Source organism: Schistocerca piceifrons, chromosome 5, assembly GCF_021461385.2.
Source record: "Schistocerca piceifrons isolate TAMUIC-IGC-003096 chromosome 5, iqSchPice1.1, whole genome shotgun sequence".
NCBI classification, from domain to species: domain Eukaryota; kingdom Metazoa; phylum Arthropoda; class Insecta; order Orthoptera; family Acrididae; genus Schistocerca; species Schistocerca piceifrons.
The window spans coordinates 600,651,345-600,666,500 of record NC_060142.1 but is presented as its reverse complement, the minus strand read 5'-3'; positions in this window follow the sequence as shown (position 1 = coordinate 600,666,500).

The following is a 15,156-nucleotide window of genomic DNA, read 5'->3' as shown; positions in this document are numbered from 1 at the left end:
CAGAGCCATTTAAACCATTTTTTTTTTGAGGTCACCGGTTCTAAACTTACACACTACTTAAACTAGCTTAATCTAACTTATGCTAAGAACTACACACACCCATGGCCGAGGGAGGACTCGGAACATCCGGCGGGACGGGCCGAGCAATCCGTGACATGGCGCCTCTAACCGCGCGGCCACTCCGCGAGACCTTGACCTTATCGACGGTGCCAGAATAGAGACAGGAATTATGACCATGATGTCATCATAGCGACTTTGGTTATTAAAGTTAATGAAGCAGTCAAGAAGACTAGGAGAGTATTCTGCTAGAAACAGCGTATAGACATCTTTTTAGCATCCCAGTTTCACAATGAATTGACATCAGTTAGTTCTAGTATGTTGGACGTACAGGAACCATGGGCAAAATTTAAACGTATTGTAAATTATGCACTGGAGACGTATGTGCCGATAAGTGGATTAAGGACGGAAAAGAACCACCGCGTTTGTACAACGAAGCTGAGGAAGCAAAAACTGTTTCACTCTCGGTCCAAAAGAGGACGCGCAAATGACCACAGGCGAAACCTGATTGAAATACGTGCATCTGTAAAAAGATCGATGCGCGAAGCTTACTACAACTGCCACCGTCGTACCTGAGCAACTGATCTTGTTGAGAACCAGAAAAAATTCTGATCCTACCTAAAATCACTAAGTAGGTCTACGGCTTGTGGTGTGGCCGTAGAAGGTATCAAAAGTAAACACGAAGTTTTAAATTTAACATTTAAGAAATCGTTCAGGCAGGAGAATAGTACAAACGTACTGTCGGTTGACCACCACACAGACTTCCGTATGGAGGACACAGTAATTAGCATCGCTGGTGTAGAGAGACAAGTAAACAGTTGAAAGCAAATAAGTCGCCAGAACCTGACGTAATCCCAACTCGATTTTACAAAAATCAAATGGCTTCAAGCACTATGGGACTTAACATCTGAGGTCATCAGTCCCCTAGACACAGAACTACTTACACCTATTTAATATAAGGACATCACACACATCCATGCCCGAGGCAGGATGCGAACCTGCGACCGTAACAGCAGCGTGGTGGTAACAGCTGCGACCGTAACAGCACCTAGAACCACTCGGTCACAGCGGCCGGCTCGATCTTACAAAAAATGTTCTAAGAATGGCTTCTTACTTAGCTTACATTTATCGCTGATATCTCGTCCAGTGCAAAGTCTCAACTGACTGGAAAGATGTGCAGATGACTTCTATATGTAATAAGGCCAATATAATGGACCAGAAAAAATACTGATCAATGCCTTTAACATCCGTTTGTTGCAGAATTCTGAGTCCGAATATAATAAATTTCCTTGAGAGGGGAAAACTTCCGTTCACAAATCAGCACGGTTTTAGAAAGTATCTCTAGTGCGAAACTCAGCTTGCCCATTTCTCACGTGAGATCTTGAGCACCATGGATGAAGGGCAACAGGCGGATTCCGTATTTGTAGATTTCCGTAAAAGATTTAACACAGTGCAACATCGCCGAAGGTACAAGCACACGGAAAGGGGTCCCAGTAATACGAGTGGTCGAAGATTTCTTAAGTAGCAGAACCCAATGTGTTGTCTTTGACGGCGAGTGTTCATCACAGGCCTCATTGATATTATAGTCTAAAGATGCTATATATTTCCTTTTATGAAGTGCATAATGTTACTTTTTTGGACATTTAAAGCAAGCTGCGAATCTATGAACCGGTTTGAAATCCAATCAAGATCTGACTGAATATTTATGCAGCTCCTTTTTGATCATTACTGATAACTGCATCATTTGCAAAAAGCCTGATTTTACTTTTAATATTGTCTGCGAGGCCACTAATATGCAACATGAACAGCAAGGGTCCCAACACACTTCCCGGAAGAACACCAGAAGCTACTTCTACTTCTGACTATGGCTCTCCATCCAAGACAACATGCTCCGTCCGCCCCCACCAAAATTTCCTCAATCCAGTCACAAATTTCACTCGATACCCATATGATCGTACTTTTGTTAATCAGTGTATTGATTGGCGACTCCATGGAGTGTCCTGTGCACCACGACCATATAATGGGTATACCTGGAAGGAGAGACAGCATTGGTCGTATTTTTTTGTTTTATTAAACGCAAAATCGATTTTCGGTCACTTAGTGACCATCTTCAGTGCTGTAAGCTCCAGAGCCCAAAGCTCCAGGAGTCCCTATCAGAGTCTACACTGAATTTGCGGATGAGTTACCCCTACTTCTAATTATAGCTATCGTAGATCCCCCGAACAAAAAACAGTGCCCAGTTCTTGGAAGAAAGTACAAGTCACACCACTTTACAACAAGGGTGGTAGAAGTGATCCACACAACTACCGTCAAATATCCTTACATCTATTTGCTGTAGAATCTTAGAATGTATTCTGAGTTCAAACGTAATGAGGTATTTCGAACAGAATGACCTCCTCCGTGCCAACCAGTATGGATGCCGAAAATATCGATCATTTGAAACCCAACTAGCAGTTTTCTCACATGACATACTGAAAGTTTTGGATCAAGGTTGTCAGGTTGATACAGCATTTTTGGATTTCCGAAGAGCACTTGAATCAGTGTCACAACTACGCTGATTAATTCTTGGAAGGAAAGACAGCATTGGTCGTATTTTTTTGTTTTATTAAACGCAAAATCGATTTTCGGTCACTTAGTGACCATCTTCAGTGCTGTAATCACATACAAATGAGCTGAGGTTTTCTCTAAATTTTTCTGTTACATCAGGAGATGAGTCTGGTGGGCAAAAGAAGGATCCAATTATCATTTTATGCCAAACCTTGATATTGAGTCTTGCCCAAAACAGTCTCACGTGCAGCTTCAATTTCTATGTAGGTGGATCTTTGTTACTTGTGTACTGTGGCAACTACACCACTTCCATTTCCCAACTGCCTGCCCTTTCGATAAACACTTAAATTTTTCCCAAAAATCTCACTACTTGCAGGGGATAGGCAAAATAATGTGAACAATGGTAGTAATCGGATGGTTGTGTTTGACAGTCAACAACGCAGGTAAGGCACGTGTCGCGTCGAACTGTGCGTGTTGAACAAGGAATAGGCATCACTGCAGGTTGTTTACCAGTAGTCACAGTTCATATTTGCATTCGGAGGCCGAGGTCGACATGCAATGAAAGATCTTACAGAGTTCCAAACTGGGAGGTTGTGGGGGCCCTATTAGTTGGAGCATCGGTAACCAAGACATCAAACTTATTGAAAGTTTCAAGAGCAACTTTTTCAACAGTCATGACAGCCTACACAAAACATGGAAAGACACCACCGTGTAGACGCAACAGTGGGCGCAAATGAGAACTAAGTGACAGAGATCGTCGTGCGCAAACACGAATTTTGTCAAAACAACATAAATTTACGGCGGCTTAAGAGACTGCAGAGCTCATTAGCCATCTTCGAGACCCAGTATCTATCGACACTGTCCGCCAAGAACTCCATAAAGCGAATATTCATGGACGAGCTGCTATACTGAAACCATTAGTGACGACAACCAACGCAAAGAAGCGTAAAACATGGTGTCAGGGAGCATAAATCCTTGACAGCTGATCAGTGGAAACACGTCATATTGTCCGACGAGTCAACGTTTTCGTTATCCAGCATCGAGCCGGGTTTACGTCTGGAGAACGCCAAAAGAACCCTGATTGCTTGATTCCAACGGTTAAGCATGGAAGTGGAAATCTGATCGTGTGGGCAGCCATATCATGGTATTCTGCTGGTCCCATCATTAGTCTCTAAGGTCGCATTGCAGCCAACAATTACGTGAACACTTTCGGTGATCAGGTGCACCCCATGATCCAAATGTTGTTCCCCAAGAAAGATGCCACATATCAGGACGATAATGGCTCTGAGCACTTTGGGACTTAACATCAGTAGTGGGACAACCTATGCGCCATCTCACGTTGCATTGTTGCCAAATTTATCCAAGATGGCGATGATGGCGTCATCCAAGATGGCGGCATGTACACTTGGCAACATCGCATGATGTCATCCAAGATGGCGGATTTTGGCAGAAGAATTGTCAAATTGTGCTACGTCCACTAACCTAACCTTCACAAAAAATCGCGGGAATTTTGAATTTTGGCGGGAAAATAGCCCAATTGTGCTATGTCCACTAACCTAAGCCTCCAGAAGATAAAACGGCGGGAAATTTGAATTCCAAACAAAAGTAAGGTTTTGCAGCAATTATAGTGTTGGAATTTGAATTTGGATGGAATTTTCTAGTGGAGGCAGGTCAATAATAATAAATAATAATAAATGATAATAAATAATAGTAAATGGTAATAAATAATAATAAATGATAATGAATGTTAATTAATGATAATCAATAATAATAATAATAAAGAGAAGTACAGTCTTTGCATGCATTATCCTGTTGGAATTCAAACTTCCGCCATTTTTTCTTCTGGAGACTTAGGTTAGTGGACATAGCACAATTGAACTATTTTCCCGCCAAAATTCAAACTTCCCGCCATTTTTTCTTGAGGTTAGGTTAGTGGATGTAGCACAATTGGACTATTCTCCCTCCAAAATCCGCCATCTTGGATGACGTAATGCTATGTTGCCAAGTCTACATGCCGCCATCTTGGATGATGTCATCACCGCCATCTTGAATAAATTTGGCAACAATCCAACGTGAGCTGGCGCATAGGTTGTCCCACTACTAACATCTGAGGTCATCAGTCCCCTAGAACTTAGAACTACTTAAACCTAACTAACCTAAGGACATCACACACATCCATGCCCGAGGCAGGATTCGAACCTGCGACCGTAGCGGTAGCGATGTTCCAGACTGTAGCGCCTAGAACCGCTCGGCCACCCCGGCAGGCAGGACGATAATGCACCCATTCACAGAGCCAAGAGAGTACAATCGTGGTATGAGGAGCATGCAACTGAAGTGCGGAGTCTTCCCGGGTGAGCACATTCCCCGGAATTGAACATTATCAAATCCTTGTTGACGGTAATGGAGTGCAGACTCCGGAGTAGATTTCCGCCTCCCTGCCGTGTATGGGCCTCTGCAGCAGGCGTCACATTCATGCACCCGTGCTGACTGCTATTCGTCGGCTACAAAGGTTGGAATTTGCGCACCAGTACCGCAAGAGTGGCGACAGGTGGCCTTTCCAGATGAATCACGTTTTACGCTCCACTGGACAGATGACTGTCGCGTGTACGGCATGAAACGTCTGAAAGCAAACATCCATCAACCAGGAGCGAAAATTATGGTCTGGGGATGTTTTCGTGGCATTACCTGGGTGATCTCGTCATTCAATCAACACAAGTATGCATCTATCCTTAGGGACCATGTCCACTCTACATGCATTTTCTTTTTTCCTTGGGACCATGGCATCTACCATGCAACGTGTCCCATAGCTCGCAGTGTCCGTGGGTGGTTTGAAGAGCACCAGGACGAGTGTACCGTACTGCCCAGACCACCAGACTCCCCGGATTTATACCCAGTCGAAAATCTGTGGGACCACCTGTATCGGCTGTTCGCGCCATGGATCCTCAACTGAGAAACCTAGCGCAGCTAGCCATGACACTGGAGCTGGATTGGCTCCAGTCCCTGCTGGTCCCTTCCAGAAACTCACTGACTCCCTCTCTGCACATTTCGCAGTGGTGTGCGCTGCCAAAAAGTGGTTATTCAGGCGTTTGACAGGTGGTAACTTTAATGTGACTTTGTAGTGGACAGGGTGTGACGTGTCAGTACAACATGTGGGTTAACCACTCTAAGATGTTCACAGTATCATCAAGGGCACTATCAGACAGAACTACTCTCGTATATTATTGGCAGAATTTTCGAAACGCCAGCTTTTCGCAAGCAACCCACCGTTTTGCTATCTTAATTTCTTTTGGGTTATACCCTATCTCATAAACGCCCACGAGCATTCTGGCGATACATATGCGTTGTATTCGCAGGATATTCTTCAACAACCATGTTGCGAGATAGCTCTCTTGAGGATTATGTCCCAGTTGTGCACCCTTCATTTTAGGTTTTACTGTATTGCTCGTTGTGCTGCAGTAAAGGAAGTTTCTGAGACGCTACCCAACATCTAAACTAGAAAACAGATTGCCCTGTTCGCATAATATTTCAGAACCACGTAACAAGATAAAAAATACTTTTTTTCTGAAATTCTCCAAAATAGAATAACTCACAAAACGCCAATGGACTATCAAACCGACCAATGCTGAAAAAGAGACACATCCATTATTTAATTTTTCCATCATTCCTAATTGCTCTGACTTCGAATCACAAATCACGCTAATCAGAATCCTAGACAAGGGTCGCCAAATATACTAAACTTCTATAGGCTCATCTGACTTAACTGAACTGTGCGCAGTAGAAAAAATTGGTTTAAAAGGGTGGCCCTAATGAAACATGAGACTTGGGTTGACTAAACAGTAATGTGTGCCCCGACTGGGACTCGAACCAGGGAGCTCCTGCTTACACGACAGACGCTCTATCCATCTGAGCCACCGAGGGCACAGACGATAGCGCGACTGCAGGGACTATCTCGCGCACACCCCCCGCGAGATCTACATTCTCACCTTATATGTCCACACACTACATTCGTAGTGTCCCTACCCAACATAATCATAACTCGTGGAAGACATTCTTACCAAGTCCCGTAAGAGTTTGGGTAATATGTGTGCATCCACATAGAAGAGGAAGGTCATGACCGGTATTGCCTAAACTATATAATTATATGGATATGGTGTCTGTTCTTTCGGTCATGTACGAAAGAACAGACACCAGATCCATATAAGTATAAACAGTAATGTATTTGTTGTTGTTGTTGTTGTTTTTGGGGAAGGAGACCAGACAGCGAGGTCATCGGTCTCATCGGATTAGGGAAGGACGGGGAAGGAAGTCGGCCGTGCTCTTTGAAGGGAACCATCCCGGCATTTGTCTGGAGCGATTTAGGGAAATCACGGAAAACCTAAATCAGGATGGCCGGACGGGGGGATTGAACCGTCGTCCTCCCGAATGCGAGTCCAGTGTCTAACCACTGCGCCACCTCGCTCGGTGTGTAATGTATTTAATTAGTGCTAAGGAGGTCATCTATTACCAAATGAAACAAGATACCAAACCAATTTATTACAAATTGCCGTTAAAAACATTAACAGGAATTTAATCATACAATCTGATTGAGGACCAGAAATGACAAGTACACAAACTAAATTATTGTTGATTATGATGGCAAAAACCACAATAACAGGGAGATGCGTGAGGTTATCATTTCATAAATCATTTGTACAAATACAAACTCGCGTTACATGCTCAGTGATTGCATGATTACGCCAAAAATCATGGTTACGTGAAGCGTGCATACTAAATCAAGAAATACATTGAATACGTCCTCAAGATCTCCATAAAATAACAAGATTCGAAACTGTTGCTCAATTCCAACATCGCGCCTATCAATAACTTCTGGTCTCTTCATCTGTTTGTCCGAGCTTGTGTCATTTTACCGAACTCTGCGCATCGAAAAGTAAGAGACATGATCTACTGTATGTGTTGCTGACGGAGAAGTCCACGCTGCTGAGGGCGAAGTGTTGCCGCAATGCTTGGTGGAGAAGACGCCTGTTCTGTTCGGCGCCATGGAGAACAAATGATCTCTGTTTGTTCTCCAGACTAACTCCACTTTTGCCTCTCTACACCTTTCGGTGCGCCAGTCAGACGATTTTACAAAACTCTGTCCAAAGGGATGGTCGAAAATAAATCAGAAATTTCCGAGTTTGCAGTGTTAACCTATAGGAGGACTCAGTTCTGAACAAGCCTCCCTGACGTCCTCACTCTGCTGTCGGGTAGTGTCTTGAGCCAGTCCGCTGGTAACACGTTTTGGACTTTGTGGAAGCCAATGCTCGGCTCCTCCTCTCTGTAACGTTAATATTGTTAACCCTAAGGAGGCTCGTTCTAAGTTCTGAACAGACTGGTGGAGCTGTTTCCTGTGAAGACTTGGGATCCACTGTTTCTCATGGTTGTGCAAGGTACTTCCTAGCCTCACACCACTAGCTTCTAGGAAGGACTTTCCAACTTAAAAACTAACTTGTTTTGTCAGACAGCTATAGCTGCACCGGTTCGCTAAACTCAGCGAGTCAGCTGAACTCAAGCTATTTCAGCAATATCATACCCTCTACGACCTTCGATGAGTGAGTATATTATGGTGTTTGTTGTTTTGTGTTGAGTGTCGGGGTGCTGAGTCACCATTTGTCGCCGAAAGATGACGTGGCGAGCCTCTGGTGCGACAGTGGTGGAAACTGGGCTGTAATGACGGGTCAGCTGTTGCAACTTTGAGAAATTCGCTGCAGCTATAAATCAACGCATAAAATGTTACGCTGGTTGGAAGGCCACAAAGGATCAGCCCCTCTATCCAGTTATCCAACTCAGTAAATGTTGTTGTTGTTATTGTTGTGGTCTTCAGTCCTGAGACTGGTTTGATGCAGCTCTCCTTGCTACTCTGTCCTGTGGAAGCTTCTTCATCTCCCAGTACCTACTGCAACCTACATACTTCTGAATCTACTCAATAAATGTAGGGTCGAAAATGCATACCTTAAGAGCTACGAGCAATTTTTCATCTTCGATACTGTGAAGCAAATCTCTTCTACTGCAAGCTCTTTGCTTTCCATATTATGAGAAGTGCTTCTAGTATCGTGTACTTTCAACTGTATGCGTTTACGCCATTAATTATGATACACCATGTATAAGACAACAAGTGTCTGGCGCAGCTGTAGACTTGTTACTGCTGCTACAGAGGTAAGATTATGGAGATTTAAGTGAGTCTGAACGTGGCGTTATAGTCGCCGCACGAGCGATGGGACACAGCATCTCCCAGGTAGCGATGAAATGGGGATTTTCCAGTACGACCATTTCACGAGTGTTCCGTGAAGCCGGCCGCGGTGGCCGAGCGGTTCTAGGCGCTTCAGTCCGGAACCGCGCGACTGCTACGGCCGCAGGTTCGAATCCTGCCTCGGCATGGATGTATGTGATGTCCTTAGGTTAGTTAGGTTTAAGTTGTTCTAAGTTCTAGGGGACTGATGACCTCAGATGTTAAGTCCCATAGTGCTCAGAGCCATTTGTACCGTGAATATCAGGAGTCCGGTAACACATCAAATCTCCGACATCGCTGCGGCCGGAAAAAGATCCTGCAAAAACGGGTTCAACGACGACTGAAGAGGATCGTTCAACGTGACAGAAGTTCAACCTTTTCGCAGATTTCAATGCTGGGCCATCAACAAGTGTCAGCGTGCGAATCATTTAACGAAACATCGTCGATATGGGCTTTCGGAGCCAAAGGTCCACTCATGTACCCTTGATGGCTGCACGACACAAAGGTTTAAGCCTCGCCTGGACCCGTCAGTTGACTATTGATGACTGGAAACATGTTGCCTGGTCAGACGAATCTCGTTGAGCGGATGGACGTGTACGGGTATGGAGACAACCTCAGGAATGCATGGACCCCGCATGTGAACAGGGGACTACTCAAGCTGGTGGAGTGATATGGGACCTCTGATATGTCTATATACGGCTCTGACAGGTGACACGTACTTAAGCATGATGTCTAATCACCTGCATCCTTTCATGCACATTGTACATTCCGACGGACTTTGGCAAATCCAGAAGGACAATGTGACACCCCACACGTCCAGAATTGCTACAGAGTGGCTCCAGGAACACACTTCTGAGTTTAAACACGTCCGCTGACCATCAAACTCCTCAGGCACTAACATTATTGGACATATCTGGGATGCCTTCCAAAGTAATGTCCAGAAGGGATCTCCACCCCCTTCGTACTCTTATGGACAGCCCTGCACGATTCGTGGTGTCAGTTCCCTCCAGCACTACTTCAGACATTAGTCGAGACCACGCCAAGTTATGTTGCGGCACTTCAGCGTGCTCGCGGAGGCCCTACATGATATTAGGCAGGTATACCAGTTCCTTTGACTATTCAGCGTATTTACATGTGCGTTCATCTAAAAATGGCTCAAATGGCTCTGAGCACTATGGGACTCAACATCTGAGGTCATCAGTCCCCTACAACTTAGAACTACTTAAGCCTAACTAACCCAAGGACACCACACACATCAATGCCCGAGGCAGGATTCGAACCTGCGACCGTAGCGGTCTCGCGATTCCAGACTGTAGCGCCTAGAACCGCGCGGCCACTCCGGCCGGCACGTTCATCTAATTTCCTGTCACGAGAGACTACATTTCACCAGACAAACTCTAAATGCGGCTGTGATTTTTCTTTCTTCTAGACTCTCATTTGAAGTTCTATAGTTCGAAACCACAACAGTAGCACAGATGCTGGACACTATTGTGATATAGTGGAGGCTCGATTATCCGGGCTTCAGTTATACAGGTTCACGATTATCCGGCTTGTCAACCGCGAGAAAATATCTTTCTAGTCTAGTCTGTGTGGACATGCCGCGCTGGACTGCCGGCCCGCGCTATCCTTGCCCCGCCCGTTTCATTATCGTTTGAGTTAGAAAGCCTCTTTCATTATTGTTGAAGACAGTTGTTAATCGCTACACTGCGTCGTGTCTAGTGCTGCAACATCGCACTTAAAAACATCGATGTCAATACGAAAAGCATCGACATCAAAGAATCATAGCTCTTAAAAACGATACATCGATTTTTCCGATGTTTCCGTACATTTTAGAAATATTAGAAAAAGCAGGCCAAAAATGTTTACGTTGCATAATAAAAGACTAAATTGTGTTGCCTGAGATATTTTGAAACGCAAGGAACTGAAAATAGTCACCTGCTTCTTCAAAACTCTCCCTACATCTACCTGTCTTTCCTGGTGTGAACTTTTATTAGCCACAGTGGTACTGACCAATGTGGTGATTACCTTCGTATATATCAGTTACGGAACTAAACAAAATGGATCTTGTAAATGAAATTAATTTTTTAGGTTTAAACAATTTATTTATTTGAATTTAACAGTTTTGAAACATATTTTCGGAAAAGAAAGTTAGACAATTTAATTCCTAGAGGTCTGTTTTTTTGCTGGATGTTGGTTGCCCTGACCTCTGAGAACAAGCACTCGCTTGGTACAAATGTGGTGACGATGGGAAGATAAACCTTCACAATTTTTGCAAGTTTTGGGAAAAGTGACTTCATGTCCTCCCAGATTTCTATAGGGTTTCCTTTTATTGGTGGAACAGAACACGATAGTTACATCTGAATCTCTGTTGCACTAGTGCTTCCAGCAGATGTTGATGACTTATTTTTCATGCTTTTGTGTGCTCAGTGCTAGTGGTGTTTCCAGATGTCAGAATCTGAATCTTCTTTATCAGACTTATTGGACGTGTCTTCCTAATTGTAGGTATGTTAAATTCCCGTACATATTCAAGTAACTAATTGCCTTTGATTTACCGACGGCAAGTTTGAAGTGCATGAACTTGAATCTTGTGTCGAGAGTTGTTGAAATTGTCAAAATGATGGTATGGTCTAAGTTCTCGAGCCTTCTTATGTCATTTTCATTTCTAGGTTTCATATTTTCGGCTGCATCGCAAAAGCATTAACGGGAGCACTTTGCTTACTATAACGCATGTGACCTGTGAAATTTCTTTTATTAATTTTTCAAATGGTTGTAGCAATTTCGCCATTGCTAGAAGCCATTTGGTGACCATCACGACTACTTAGAAGTATCGCCCCTACACCTGGGCACTAACTCCAAAACCTGTTCTAACATATACAAGTATGAATTGCATCGTGTGTGAACGTTAAGTATTTTCTTTTTAAATAATTTGGCCTTGTCTCCGTCCCGTATCTCCCTGTCTTTCCTGTATCTCGTTACTTGCATTGCCGCTACCTTTAATATATTTGACAATGTCTCTGACCTTACTTTTCAATTCAGTGCGGTGTTTTGCATCATCATTTGATATAGTTAGAGCTGAGTTTATCGTATCGACAAAACAAGGGATCATTATTTTTTCTCTAAACGTGGCATTATGTGAGATGATATCTGAAATTTTTTTTCAATTGAAATATTCCATTCGGAGAAAATATTTCAGTTTTTCGGTGACGTACGGCAATGTGAGGCGTTCTGTTAGCTCAAAAACACCTAATGTTCCACTGAGGAGTTGAGACTTGTCTAGAAAGTAAACAGTAATGCGCAAGAATGATTTATGTTGCATTGTTTCTGCCCAAATACCGTAGGTAATGCAATAGTTTCCAACATTCTTCATGTCTGTTTTAGAAAGATGACCCACTGCCTCATACTTATCGCCATTTCTGGTTTTTATTTTTTCTCGACTTGGCACCTTGTGCAATGGACATATCTCTTTCATGGCTTTTACTTCTACAATGGAAAACGGTTTATTATCCACGACTGTAAAATTCACAAGTTTCAATGATTTTTCTTTGATTTTTCTTCATCCTGTATTGTTATGCCTTTTATGTTGTTTATGAAGTCATCGACATTTGGCTGTGTTGTTTTATTAGAGCCACGAGTGACAATGCGTGACGATGTCCTGGCCACTAATTTTTCTGGCGAAAGGCAATCTGGCATGTCATCATCAATGTCGCTTGATTTGGTCCATGAACTGAGTTTTACATTGCTGTTTGAAGGTGTTGGAAGATCTACTTTCATTAAATAACTACTGTATTATCAGCCATCGCGGCATTTGTTTCTAAATACCTGATAATGTTATTATTTCTCGCCTACTTGCTAGGTGATTCAGTATCTTGACATTGTAGCTGCAGGTGTGCACTTACTAAATGACTACGAATATTGATGGTATTGCCCGAAGTTTTTAGTTTCTTATTACATGCCTTGCACACACCTTATCTGTAATCAGTTCTGTTAAAACAAATTCACAGATTACTTTTAAATTTACTGGGTGGTATTTATATGTGTAAAGAAACAAGGTAGCGTTACGGCGCAATGGTAATCGTAAACAGGTCTCCACAAAGCTACCTACATCGATAACAACTACCATAATATAGCGTATGTGTGACTGTTAAAACATAAAACTGCGCAAGATTTTATGAAAAATTTGATAGATCTAAAATATTCCTTTAACGTTAGAAATCCAGGACCAATTGGCGCACCTAAAATGTGTTCCGGGACACTGAATTTTTTAATCCAAAATTGGGACTGTCCTAGAAAATTGAGGGTCGTTAAGTCTTCCAAAGACTGTACCGAAAAGAGCCAAATAAACATATGGTTAAAAGATTTTGACTTCACAATAAACGTTAGGTATTTAATTATAGAAAAGTAATTAAGGTACATACATTTAGTTTACATAATAAAGAAATAACATTACTGGTATAATTATTAGGATTAACACAGAATAATAAACCATATTACATTCTCTGTAACATGGGCAAGGCCAGTGGGATTCCCGAAATGAAGTTGTTAAAATTTAATTTATGTATATTGACAAGGTATTAAAGTACATGGCAAGGTAATCTTCATTTAAAAATTCTTGCCTTTTCATACCATGGGCATTCTATACGAAAATGTGTACAGCCACCTCTAAACAATCATTCCTGCTGTAGAAAAACACATCTACCATCCGCCAAGAAAATGTTACTGATTGACTTCTGCTTGATGAAAAAATTAATAATTTATCAGCAAAATGAGCTACAATAACTTAAAATCCGAGGCTGGGCGTGGTGGTCTATCGATGTCAGCACTATGGCTCAGCGTATTCGGTCAGAGGGCTCTGTAATTAAAAAAAAATGAAAAAATAAAAAAATTGAGTGAATTGATCAATGATGAACTTGAACGGGTGGCATGTGACGTCTGCTGTGACCAAATGCAGCGAACAATAATGAACGAAATAAGAGGGAGAAAAGAAAATTGGTAGAACACGTTCCTCGAGACCGACGGGTCGCGGATTCGAATCTCGGTCAGATCAAGGATTTTTGAACCTTCGTTTCAACCTAGCCTTCACCTCCCAACGATGTGAAGAGCCGCCAGAAACAACGTCTGGCTAGGTTTCAACGTTAAACTGCAGGTCCCTTCTCCCTGGTTGGATAACTACGGTAGGTTAGGGACACGCAAGTCGCCCAAGTGGCGTCCAATATCAGTACTTCCACAAGGCCGTCGAGCCACAAGAAATTATAATCCTTATAAGCGCCGTTATGTGATTTATTACAAGCCCATTTTTTAAGATGCTCATTTGTTGAACTTTCCCCCACCCCCTTCATTAAACCCAGGTACGCCTCTGTTCTGTAACCTAAGAATTATCGTCAGGTCAAATAAGATGCGAGTAAACACATCTATAAATTTTTCCCCAACTAATCGGTAAAATTTCTTTTACTGGTATCTCTGTTTAGTTAACTGACACATACATAATGCACTATAACGAACTATCTTATTGTCATCAAATATTATGGCATACAAACACACGCCCAGAAATGACAACCAACAATGAGAATAATTTATACTACACCACTGACTAGCGTATTTTTCAAGTGAGACTATTTGAAGTACATGAAAATATTCTAAAATTCATATTTTACTTACCTACTACTTCAAAAGTACAAAAACCACGAGGACAGTAAATAATGTAGCCCTGCATGAATTACGAGACTCGACGTGTCGACTACTGAACCTCCACGAACGTAATGAATGATCCCTTGTCGAACGTTGCCTGCATAAACACCGAAATATTCATTGACTGGTATGACAACAATTATCCCTAAAGCAAAAAAAATCAAAACGAAATTGGTAAACAGGGAAGGGTCTTACTTTTACTGGGTAATGCACCGACTGGTGAACAGTTGGAAATAGAAAGTGGAATGCTTCCAGTAAAATTTTCATTCCTAGTGTGTCACCTTTGCTACAGTCTATAGATCAAAGTGTTAGTGAAACGTTAAACGACTTTATAGACAACAGCTTTTACGTAGATCAATGTATTTTGATGAAGATAACGTAGAAGTCCGTTTGTCATTTCTCAAGCAAATGAGTTTGTAGGAATGTTGATACAGTATTGGGGATGCGTGTGATTTAACTGAAAGGAAAACTTTGAACAAAGCCTGGAAGAGAATACTAAAATGGAAGCGCAAAAGTTCGATAACCGATACGGATGATTCTGTTTTGGAGAATATAAACGAGCTAATGAGAAACATACTAATATACGAGGAATGTATTACGGA